Source organism: Hypanus sabinus, chromosome 7 (assembly GCF_030144855.1).
Source record: "Hypanus sabinus isolate sHypSab1 chromosome 7, sHypSab1.hap1, whole genome shotgun sequence".
In the NCBI taxonomy this organism is placed as follows: domain Eukaryota; kingdom Metazoa; phylum Chordata; class Chondrichthyes; order Myliobatiformes; family Dasyatidae; genus Hypanus; species Hypanus sabinus.
In genome coordinates, this window is record NC_082712.1 from 39,943,938 (window position 1) to 39,955,399 (window position 11,462).

An 11,462-nucleotide genomic window follows, 5' to 3' on the forward strand; every position below is an offset into this window, starting at 1 on the left:
CCTACAGCTCCAACAAAGCAAGCATGTCCACAACTAACTAACCTGTGCATCTTTGGAATGTGGGAGGAAACCAGAGCCCTCAGAGGAAACTCATGTGATCCTGGGGAGAATGCACAAATTCCTTCCAGACAGCAGCAAACAGTAAAACTATAGAAATAAGTTAGCCTATGGAAATGAATGGCAACGCACCTCTTATGAATTGAAATCTCCATTTGACTCAGAGTTGAAGAAAAGTCTAAGGCACCAAACAGATTAAGCAGAGGAAATGGGAGAGAGGAGGAAATCCACTAGAATTTCTGAAGAGCCAACATAACTCTATCCACTACTAACCCAAACAAGGGGATAATGGGAGGAAAGAAAAAGAAAGCATTAGGAGAATGTAACTCCCCTCTGCAAAAACAAGGATCCTTAAGTTTGTGAGGATAAATCCAATATGGAATTTGGCATAAATGTCTTTATAGCAAGTGTGGTGATACTGCAGAACCTATTTCTAAAATCAGCAGAGATGAGTAGCACTGAAGTGGGCTCAAAGTTCAAAAGTTCAAAGTAAATTTATTATCAAAGTATGTACAGTATATGTTACCATATACAACCCTCAGGTTTGTTTTCTTGTGGGCATACACAGTAAATCCAATAACCGTAATAGAATCAATGAAAGGCCATGCCCAACAGGGTGGACAGCCAGTGTGCAAAAGACAAACTGCAAATAAAAAGAAATAATAATAATAATAATAATAATAATAATAATAATTAAGCTATAAATATTGAAAGCATGACATGAAGGGTCCTTGAAAGTGAGTTCATAGGTTGTGGGAACAGTTCAATGGTGGGGCAAGTGAAGTTATCCTCTCTGATTCAAAAGGGGTAAGAGGGGCTCAAAGAGGTTTGAGGAGTAGTAAGTGTCCCTGAACTTGGAGGTGTGAGTCCTGAGGCATCTGTACCTTCTTCAGAAACAACAAACTCATTCGTAAGGCCAGTGATGTTGTGGGGGTGGAACTGGACTCTTTGACGGTGGTGTCTGAAAAGAGGATGCTGTCCAAGTTGCATGTCATCTTGGGCAATGTCTCCCATCCACTCCATAATGTACTGGTTAGGCACAGGAGTACGTTCAGCCAGAGATTCATTCCACCGAGATGTAACACTGAGTGTCATAGGAAGTCATTCCTGCCTGTGGCCATCAAACTGTACAGCTCCTCCCTCGGAGTGTCAGACACCATGAGCCAATAGACTGGTCCTGGACTTATTTCCATTTGGAATAATTTACTTATTATTATTTAATTATTTATGGTTTTAATTTGCTATATTTCTACACTATTCTTGGTTGGTGCAATTGTAACAAAACCCAATTTCCCTCGTGATCAACAAAGTATGTCTGTCTATCTGTTCCTGATGGCAGCAGTGAGAGGTTCATGAATTCATGCAGTTAGAAGTAGAAGATGACTACGTAGAAGGATTATTTAGAGCAGAATAGATCTGTTGAGCAAAATGACCTGCGTAGACTACACGATGACTATAAATGAAAGGCAACTCCAGAAAACTATTATTCTGTGTCCTGGATGGCTGTCAGATATCAAGGTATTATAGAACTGAAAAGAGATGGAGAGCAATTCAGAGAATAACAGAAAGATACTGATACAATGTATAACCATTCTCCACTGTTTCAGTAATAGGAATGTGACAGATGGTAATGTGACAGCTTTAACATGCCAATTTTTGTTGATGCTTTTCTGTCCACATCAGTGCGGCTAAGTTCACACATGTCGCTGAATTTATCAATTCTGAAAGGAAATATGGCGGTAAGTTGATGCATTTTATCACAGCCACAGGTGAAATGAGAGACTTACTAGACAATGCTATTGTGTTCAGTTTCTCTTTTTTTGTACATAGGTTGTTTGTCTCTGTGTGGAGCTTTTCATTGCCTCTATTGGGTTTCTTTTAATCTTAAAGTAGTATATTTGAATGTATATGTACTTTGATAATTTAGTTTGAAATTTTAAACATACACACAGGCATATGTATTACCATGCTGAAAGCCACAATACTGAAAATAATCTGGAATTCTTCACAAATTGTTCTTCACCCTTGCATTTCTAATGCACAGATTAATAGATACAATACTTCCTTTCAACCATTTGGCTCTGGAAACAACTTGCACAACCCTCATCACTACCTCAATACAGCAACACTATAATCGTTTTAACCATGTTGCACTAAAATGCTCTTTAAAATTTTTTTGCTGATTGTGTTCTCCCTTGTAAAAGTGATTTGACAGTTATAATTAATTTATGCTTTTCTTGCGAATGCTGCTTAAATGAGGCAATGTGCCTTTGCCACTGTTGCGAGTAAATTTATCATTGCATCTGTGCATACGACAATAAACCAAACCTTGACTTTGACTCCATTCCTCTCCGTGGCAAATCCCTGACACTGAGCACGATTGTTCATTGTCTTGGTGCCTTATTTCACCAAGTAACAAACTTCAGGCCACAAAGTCACCCCCTCACTGAGTCTGCCCATTTCCCCCTTAGGAACGTCACCCTACTCCATCCCCATCTCCTGTCATCTGTGGCTGAAGCTATCATCCATGCCATAATTAATGATTATTTCAATACCATCCATAAATTGATACTTGTGAGTCTGTTCACACCAAGTCACATTCACCCATTAGCTCTCACTCCATAGCTTTGGATCTCCAAATCCCAGAGCTTTCCACCACCCCTACAACTCAGAGATGTTAACCCTCCTCTAAACATTCCTAAATCCAATCAGGGCCATCTTGCATTACTAAAACAGGGCACACACTCCCCATCTGTGCCCAATTGTCAAGGGGACTTGACTTGAGGCATTTGCAAACTATATCCAAGTTTGCCTTTCAAGGTGGTATGAAATGCCTGAGGGATGATGGAGTTGAAGAGCAGATTCTCTCACAACACTTAACAATAAACACTTGAGCGATTCATGTTGAGTCTGCATGAGCACTTGACGTGCAAGGCAGAGAAGACTATGAATCACTGGAAATAAAATAATTCTTATAGATGGTCAGCAAGTACATGGGGAGCCACAGGGCCTAATTTGGTGTTGTTTAACTTTGTGACTCTAGGACTGCAGCCAGCCCTATTTTATTCAGAGATAATTAAGAGGCAAAGGTTCATTCCTCAGGCACAAAGATTGTTGCATCTATTTATTTTATCCCACCTATCCCCAAAACACCTAACTACACATCAGTCTCCTCAGGTAAATTGAAGCAGGATGGGCTGCTCAGAGTGGGAAACGATGCTGCCCCTGTCAGACAGCAATGTCCTGGTGCTCCGTTCTGCCCTGCATCGCTTGGTTTTTTTTTGCCTGTGCTCTTCCTTGGCAGCCCTTCGGAGTTTTCACCTTGGAAGATTTACAATAGACATCATCTTTATTATGCTCCAAATAAAATCAAAGCCTTCATTTAGAACTATTTTATGCATTTTTAAATACATTTTAAATTGCATTAAATCTGCAGGAAATTACTATCTACTGTCTGCAACAGCTGCCGTGAAGCCACAGGGTCGCCGACTGAATTTAACCTCTCCACATCTGTCAGGAGATTGGATCACGTATCGACAGATGGCTAATTTTTGGCATTGGCAAGAGAAATGGTGAAGAAACATTTCTGTGATTACAAGCTCAGGAGAATAAGGGAAATAGTTGCAATGAGCTAATGAGAATACTTTAACCAACGTGAGAAGCAGTGAGTTCAGGCAGATGTCTGGTTTTACTCTTTACCGAGAATAAAAGTATATAAATATATATATATATATATATATATATATATATATACACATGTGTGTATGTGTGTGTGTGTGTGTGTGTGTGTAAATAATTTATCTATTTGATAAGGTAGAAGTGGGGCTATAGATTTAGAAAGAGAGATGAACATTTACAGAGAGTGGGAGACAAAAGGATGCCCTAGTTCAATTTCAGTGAGTCTTTTTCCACTCCATAGAAAAAGCTTATGAATTTATTAGACATCTGTTCCCATTGCCTTAAAATCTGACACTACCAAATGTTAAAATGAAGACAGTCACTAAGCTAAGAAACAGAACGAGAAAAAAAGGGGAGAATAGATGAGGGACACATGAACCAATGCAGAGAAACTGCTTTTATTTTGAGTTTGCTCTCAACATCAGTTCATGTTTTATTGATTTTCCAGTCACAGGGGCCTGAGTAAATCTAATAGGTTTTCTTGGGACTGCATTAAATCTTGAGCTTGAGAGAACAAGAGCTCAAGGGTCTGGAATGCTCCTGAGAAAAGTTTTGGTTCCTGAAGAATTGTACCTTTGTGTTTTTGGTTAAAGATCTGATGTGAATGTTTAACTTCTGAATGCATATACCACTGTCAAAATGCAACATAAATTAAAGTTACAGTCATTGAGCTTGTTGTGATTAATGTTAGACCGAGTTCTGTAGAACATTTATTGTTCCATCTCAATAGCGTTCAGGAACACAACAGCAACAACACAATGACATCTCCCTCATTAGACTGTTAATGCTCCATAGTACCCATGCATGTCAAAAGGTAAACAAGCAAAATCATGCAATATTTTGTAGTTGACATGTTTTTATAGCAATGTGGTAAGTAAAAGCAATGTTGACATCATTGACTGTGTGTTTCATAAATTTTTATCTGGCTAGCTAGACTTCCTCTGGATTAACTTTTGGTGTTTTGGCCAGTTCCTAGCAGAGCACGGAACAGAAAGCTACAATACGGTCTGTTTGACTCTTTTTCTTTTCCAGCAGGGTTCTTGCTAAAAGAGGTAGGAAGGAAATTAGGTGTAAGTGATGCTCTGGTATACGCTGCCTGACTAGCTGTCAAAGGCACTGCATGTTTTAATTCTCAGCTAAGGAAGTACACAATAACTTCTTAAATTCTGATCTTACCTGTGATGCTTACATCCCTAAAGTGAATTTAAAAAATACCTTTAGATTATTTATTATTATACATTTTATATTATAATATTACATTATGTTTAATGACAACTACAGTACTGCATCCATTTAACAGGCCAATATTTGATAAGAAACTAGGTTTATTCCCCGAGAATAAGCAACAGGTGAAATTCAGTAAGTATCAGGTTAGCTTTAAGGCAGTCTTCATTTATATGATCCCGAACACTAGGATATAACCATAGGACAGGACAATTCAGAACAATCTCTTCATACAGGACCTACTCAGCAGGCTGAAGATGCAGAATCAATTTACCAGGTAACTTTAAACATGATGGCAGTGAGAAGAGTGACAGAGTGGTCTAAAATCACAAAGCCCTACGCTAATACTGCCACATCTAGTTTCATATAAGTAGTTTCTGGGGCACAACAACCGACCTATCACAAAGATATTTTAGTGAGGCTGCGGGCCATAAATTTAGCATTATAAAGCCAATAGATCAACTTTCCTAAGGCAGCTGCCTGAGGAAGGCTGGAATGTCCAGGCCTGAAATGCAAGCTTTACCTGAAGATGCGAAGGAACAGTGGATGTTGTGCCAGCGCCTCATGACTTGCCCTCGCCGAGCACTCCCTTGTTGATATCCGTTCCACCAACTGACATACCTAAATCGTTTCCACTGATTTCCTATATTCCCCTGCACGTAACCCTTCCAAACAACTCCTATTACCCCTCCTACCACGAACTCTCCCTCCCTCCAGTTTCCTTTGTCACAGCCCTGAGGGTGTGCTGCCCATTGCTAGTAGGCCACCCACCCACACCGGACCAGTGAGAAACCTCACTGGTGGCGCCAGCGATTTCTTGCTGGTGCTACAGAGGGGCTGAACTATTCAGTGATGGTGCTGAGGGATGTACTGTATGGTAATATGTATTCGCTAGCCAGACGCGTTGCATTCAAAAGTCAGTTTTAAGCATTATGTGCCTACTATAAATGCCTCTGTTGATTCACAAGCAACAGCAATTGATAGATCTAATATAGAAGTGAACTGTGACAGTGTCAACAGCATCAGAGACAACCCGGGCTACACACAGCATAAACAAACAAACCGACAGAGCATCCGACCCACAGCGCACAACATGAATCACGCTCCAATCCCACAATCAGCATCAAATGCGTGCTTTTCAACTGAAAAACGTAACACTAACCCACAATGTCCACCGCTATTCACATTACATAGACAGACAATGCCAAAAGATACACTGTTATTAAAGTCAAATAAGGCAAACAACAGATGTAAGGCTTTACCAGGAGTTGGACAAATCGTACCCTGACCGTGCAATACTTCAATTAATTCAGCTACTGAATTTAAAACAAAAATCAACAGAATCGCCGCTTGGAAGCCTAAGCAAAACCAGTAGGCTTAATAACAGTAAATTTTAGGATTTTCAGGAAGCACAAGGGCTATGGGGTATCCACCACAAAATAATAATTATAATCAGCATTGGTCTAGGCCCAAAATTTAAAAAAATCAACTGCACTCACCATTGATGTTTTCAGAGAAGCTCAAACCGTCTGTGGTTGTGATTGGTGGCGAAAGCATCAATGATTTTCTGGATGGCAAGCCCCTTGGTCCTCTGGCTGTTTATGGCCAACAGGGCCAAGTTGCTGTTCCGAGCATCGCCGCTGCTATTCCTTTGGTAGTTTTTGAGGCATCTGAGGCAAGGGAAATTCTGTTCGCGTGAGGCAGATATCACAGGCAGAGTCAGTGATATGCAGATTAATTTGTATAAATCTATAAATGCATCATGGTAGGGTCTCATTAGAGCTAGAAATTCCACTGTCTGTCCTTGCTTTTGTTTTGTTTCCAGCAGACACCGAACCTGATGTAGCTCTGCAGTCAGGTTCACTCCAATCACTCCATAGTATTGGGCCATTGGCCAAAGAAATTCTTGTCTAGGAAGAGCTTGTGTTCGGGACTCAATGCTGAGACTCCAGTCAGAACACCCCCAGTATCAATTGAGAACTGTCTTTTCATTTCAGTCAGAAGTCTGTCTATAACCGGATAGAAACAGTGCTTGCAAAGGTCATCAGAGGATGTGACGGGTGTATGTTTGGTTTGGGCCTCAACAACAAAATCATTTAGGCAGCGGGGTGGCTGGGCCTGTCTCCTTTCCTGTGGTCTGCTTTGTATCCCGGCCTTGACGCACAGCTCTCTAGCTCTTGCCTGAATTTCACTCCATGATTCCTCTCCCCATTTTGCTGAGAGTGCATTGATAACAGACTGAGCCAAGTCCACAGTGGATGAAAGCTCCATACTGGGAGATTGTAGCTGGTCTGACATGAACTTGGTGACTCGGAATAAATCCTCAGACAGAGTGAGAAGTAAAGCAAACTGCTGGTCAATCAGTCCATTTACAGCTCTGGCTTCCGTTTTCCTCCGTGTATTTGGTTGACCCATAGTATCCTGTAGTGTAGCTGGATTGGCAGGGAGTGATTCCCTTATAGCCCACAAAGCTGTATACTGCCATGCCCAGCATGTATCTGACAATTTCTTCATGGGCTGTGCAGTTGATTCCAGTTCTCTCTGTTTCTTCATGAAGAGATCGTGGGCAACAGAGTTTGAAAAGAAGTTGTAAAGCTGCTGCACAGTTTCAAAAAACTCACCTGCTTGTTGTACATTGCTCACAACATCCACTAAAACAAGGTCAAGTCTGTGAGCATGGCAATGTATATATAATGGCTGCGGGACCTCTTTCCTGAACCTCTCTTGTACCCCGTTATTGCATCCGGACATCACTGCCGCCCCGTCATAACACTGACCTATACACGCGTTCTTATCAATAACACACTGGGCGAGTGTCTGTTCAATGCTTTTAAGAAGCAACTCTGTGTCCAACCCTTCTTCTGGAGTGAACTGCAAGAATTCTTCAAGCACTGTTCCGTTATTCAAATACCGCACCATCACTGATATTTGCTCCTTTTTACTCAAGTCTTTACTTTCATCCTCCATGATGGCAAAATGTCCAGCCTCCTTGATTTCACTTATTTGACGTCTGACCATATCTGCCATAATACCCATTAATTTCATTTTGGATATCGTGATGGGTGTTTTTTGCACTTCCAGGATTATCCAGGACTTTTTTTTTAGCTACAGTCTTATCAAACTGCCCAATTACACTGAGCAACTCAACAAAGTTTCCCCTGTTGCCAGATCCATCATCATCCCTGTGTCCTCGCTGGGCAATGCCTTGGCACGCAGTATAGTGTAGAGACTCAACCACTGCTCTCATATACTCACCATTTTCTTGGACAATCTTTGCATGTCCTTTACCAAGCGTATTTCCCAATCTTGAACAGTCTTGTTTTCTTAATCTGAATTCGGCCCATGCCTCCATAGCAAACTTATGAGCTGCACTTACATGGTGGGTTTTGAAAGCTGTTGTAGCTTTCCGCCAGTTGCGGTAACCGGTGACAGTGAAGGTAGATTCAGAATGGAACCCATGTCCTCCTCACAGGAAATGCCTGCATGCGAAGCAGAATGTAGTATCTTTCGTGATCGAATATTCCAGCCAGGAGTACAGGTCAAATCAGCCATGAATAAAACTCCTTTGCTGATTGCTAAACTGTTGCGAAGGGTACTTTGTCAATGCTGGCCGAGCGGGTCCTTCCTCAGGCTGCCGGCTAACATCGCTAACAGTATTCCCACTAGCACTAAGAGCAACTTCATCCACGTTCTCTTCCGAATCCCGCTTCATTTCTTGTTCCTCTACTTCACCCTCACTCCTTCGATGAACTGCTGTCGTCCTCATCCCCACTTACTTCTTTCTGCATGTCACTTTCAACTAAGACAGGCTCGGGCTGAGACTCCACTGATTCCTCTGGATGAGGTCGTTTTCTCGCTAAAAATTGATCCATTTTTCACGCCAGTCAAGATAATGCACGTGCCAGGCCCACGCTAGTTTGTAAAAGCACTGTGTGTGTTTGTGTGGCATCCGTTAGTCTCGCGAGACGATGGATCTGCACCTGGATGTATGCTATCAACCTCTAGCGCGAGTGAGAGTGAGTGACATCACCACCTTAAGTGATCTTTAATCAGCTTAACTGATCTGAAAGAGGACAGCAACGGCGAGACATTGACAATTAACGAATAAGCAGAATTGTAGAGTGGATCTGACCTTAGACCTGCACAGAGTTTATAATTTTATCGCTGCGTGGGTGCTATGGTAACTGGGGGTGCTGTTTCACTAGATCATCTAGTGAAACAAGTTGTATTCAAAACTATACAGAGAAAGCAGCTGCAATTTGTATGTCAAATTTCAGTCAATTTCTTGGTGGTGCTATTGTAATTTCTGCTGGTGCTATAACACCTCAGGGCTGCCACCGAGAAACCTGTACTTTCAACTTCGCTCTTACGCCAGTCCCTACCTGGCTTTCCATAAAGATCAGGAGCTGTCATGGTTCGAGAAAATTAGCAAGATCAGGGACAAAGAAAAGTGAGTGCTTTTATTAGCAAAATTGTAGAGCAAAACCAGATTCAGTTGCTTACCTTAGTCCCTGTGCTGTAATGAATTTTTGGTTACTCCTAATAAGAAGCATTGAACTTATGTTGAATAGAACATAATTGTAACATTGCCTTCATTCACTGGGTTCTGAATAATCTCTCCACTTTTCACAAAACACAAAGCTTGGCAGCCAGCATGTTTTTTATTCACCAGCGTCGAACGTGTAAATGATTTCATTCTACAACATCTGTATGGAGAGGGGCTTTATCATTCATTATTGCCCATAAACACCCCCATCCCCTGATTTTCTTTTGGTATCGTTAAGCATCAAGATGGTTCCTTGCCTTTTAATTCCTCCATCAAATTGAAATGTTTGTTTTTCGGAGAAATAATCTCCCACTGAGGGCAGAGGTCTGACAGCTCTATAGAAAATGGGATTACTTAATCATGAAAATAAAAAAAAAGATACTCTGGAGATGTCAAATCCAAAAACACACCTTATAGCAAGTTTATATGTGCTGAAAATTGCACTGACTGCGAGATTAGGGAGTGACCTTCACATGGGGTTTTGTTTTAAAATCTTTCCCCTTAACTTAGGTAATTCGATTCCATTTGGACATAGAATGCAAAACATCCACCCTATTCATCACATCACCACTTCAAAGCTGTATCTGCCGTACTCAGGTGTGACCAGTTATTCAGCAGCTACAAATTCAATATAATTATTTTCTGTAATGAAATGAGTCCCAACAATGTGCCTATTTGCTGGCAGGAGGCTGCTGGCAGGGAGCCAGGGAGATTTAAATTATTTACTCAGCTTCATTGCTTCACGCCTCACCGGTGAGAGACGGTTCAGCTGGCAGCACACAAGATCTAGGGCTCCCCCAATGGCTTAGGTAGTAAAAATGTTGGTTCTGAAACTGTAATGAGCACAAAAGAAACAACAGAGCACATAAAGCAATTTGCGCACGATAAGGCAAATGGGCCTATCCGTAAACTCTCGCAGGTCGTATGCCGCAAGCAGGACGTGAGCTCAGGGGCAGCTGGGAGGGGAAAGGGGATGACAGGTAGGGACAAAGGAGGCAGTGGGAGAGGGTCATAGAGAAGGACAATAGTCATGGGAGGTAGGAAAGTGACCAGCGGCCATTCAGTTTCTGGCACGGAGGGGACTGTTGAGCGGAGATTTCGTTGGGAGTATAAATGGGACTTAATACTCCAAGGATCTAGGAACATGCAGCCATCAGCTAGGGGTGGGAATGGGGGAGACAGGGGCAATCAGCAAAAATACATACAACCTGCCTGGAAGAAGCTGTGTGTCTTGAATTCCAGAACAGCAGCCTGGTAATTCTGGGCCCCAGCTAGTGGCTTCAGGGTGAGTGTCCCCAGGTTCGAATCCAGCCAGCACCTTGTGCATTTTACATCCGTGCTGGGTTGAACGTCAAGGTAGTAACTCAGCCTCGTGAAAAGCAGACAAATGGTAAAAGTCTCTGCCCAGTGAGCCACAAGACACAGAGAGGAACAACCTGAAGTAACAGTCAGGCAGGCCTCTGTGCTGGAGATCAGTGGCAATCTTGTTCCTAGTGGATACAGCTAGTGCAAATCAAGCACTTATGTGTGACTGTGACAGGGCAACATCACATTTAATGATCAGGATTTTAATAGTATTCTTTCACAGAAGACAAAAATTGAACCACATATTCCCCTCTAATACCCTTTTTAATTTATTAATTGCTGGGAGAAATGAGCGTGGTTTGGCCATCTCTAATTACCCTGCAATGCCTTCTTGGGTCCTTTTGTCTGACTCCGCAGACAGTACAGTTGCATCACAGCTCCAGTAACTGGGTATCAATCTGACTTCCAGGCTGTGAAATTTTACAGAAATGCCCAAATTATACAAAATTACATGGCTCTCCATCAGTTAACGTAGAAACTTCTAATGATTTACTAGGAAGTTTATGTGCAGGCTCTGAGGAGTTTAACCCATTAACTGTACCAACTGATGGGAGTCTGTGAACTTTCTAAACTACATTTTTTACAACCCACC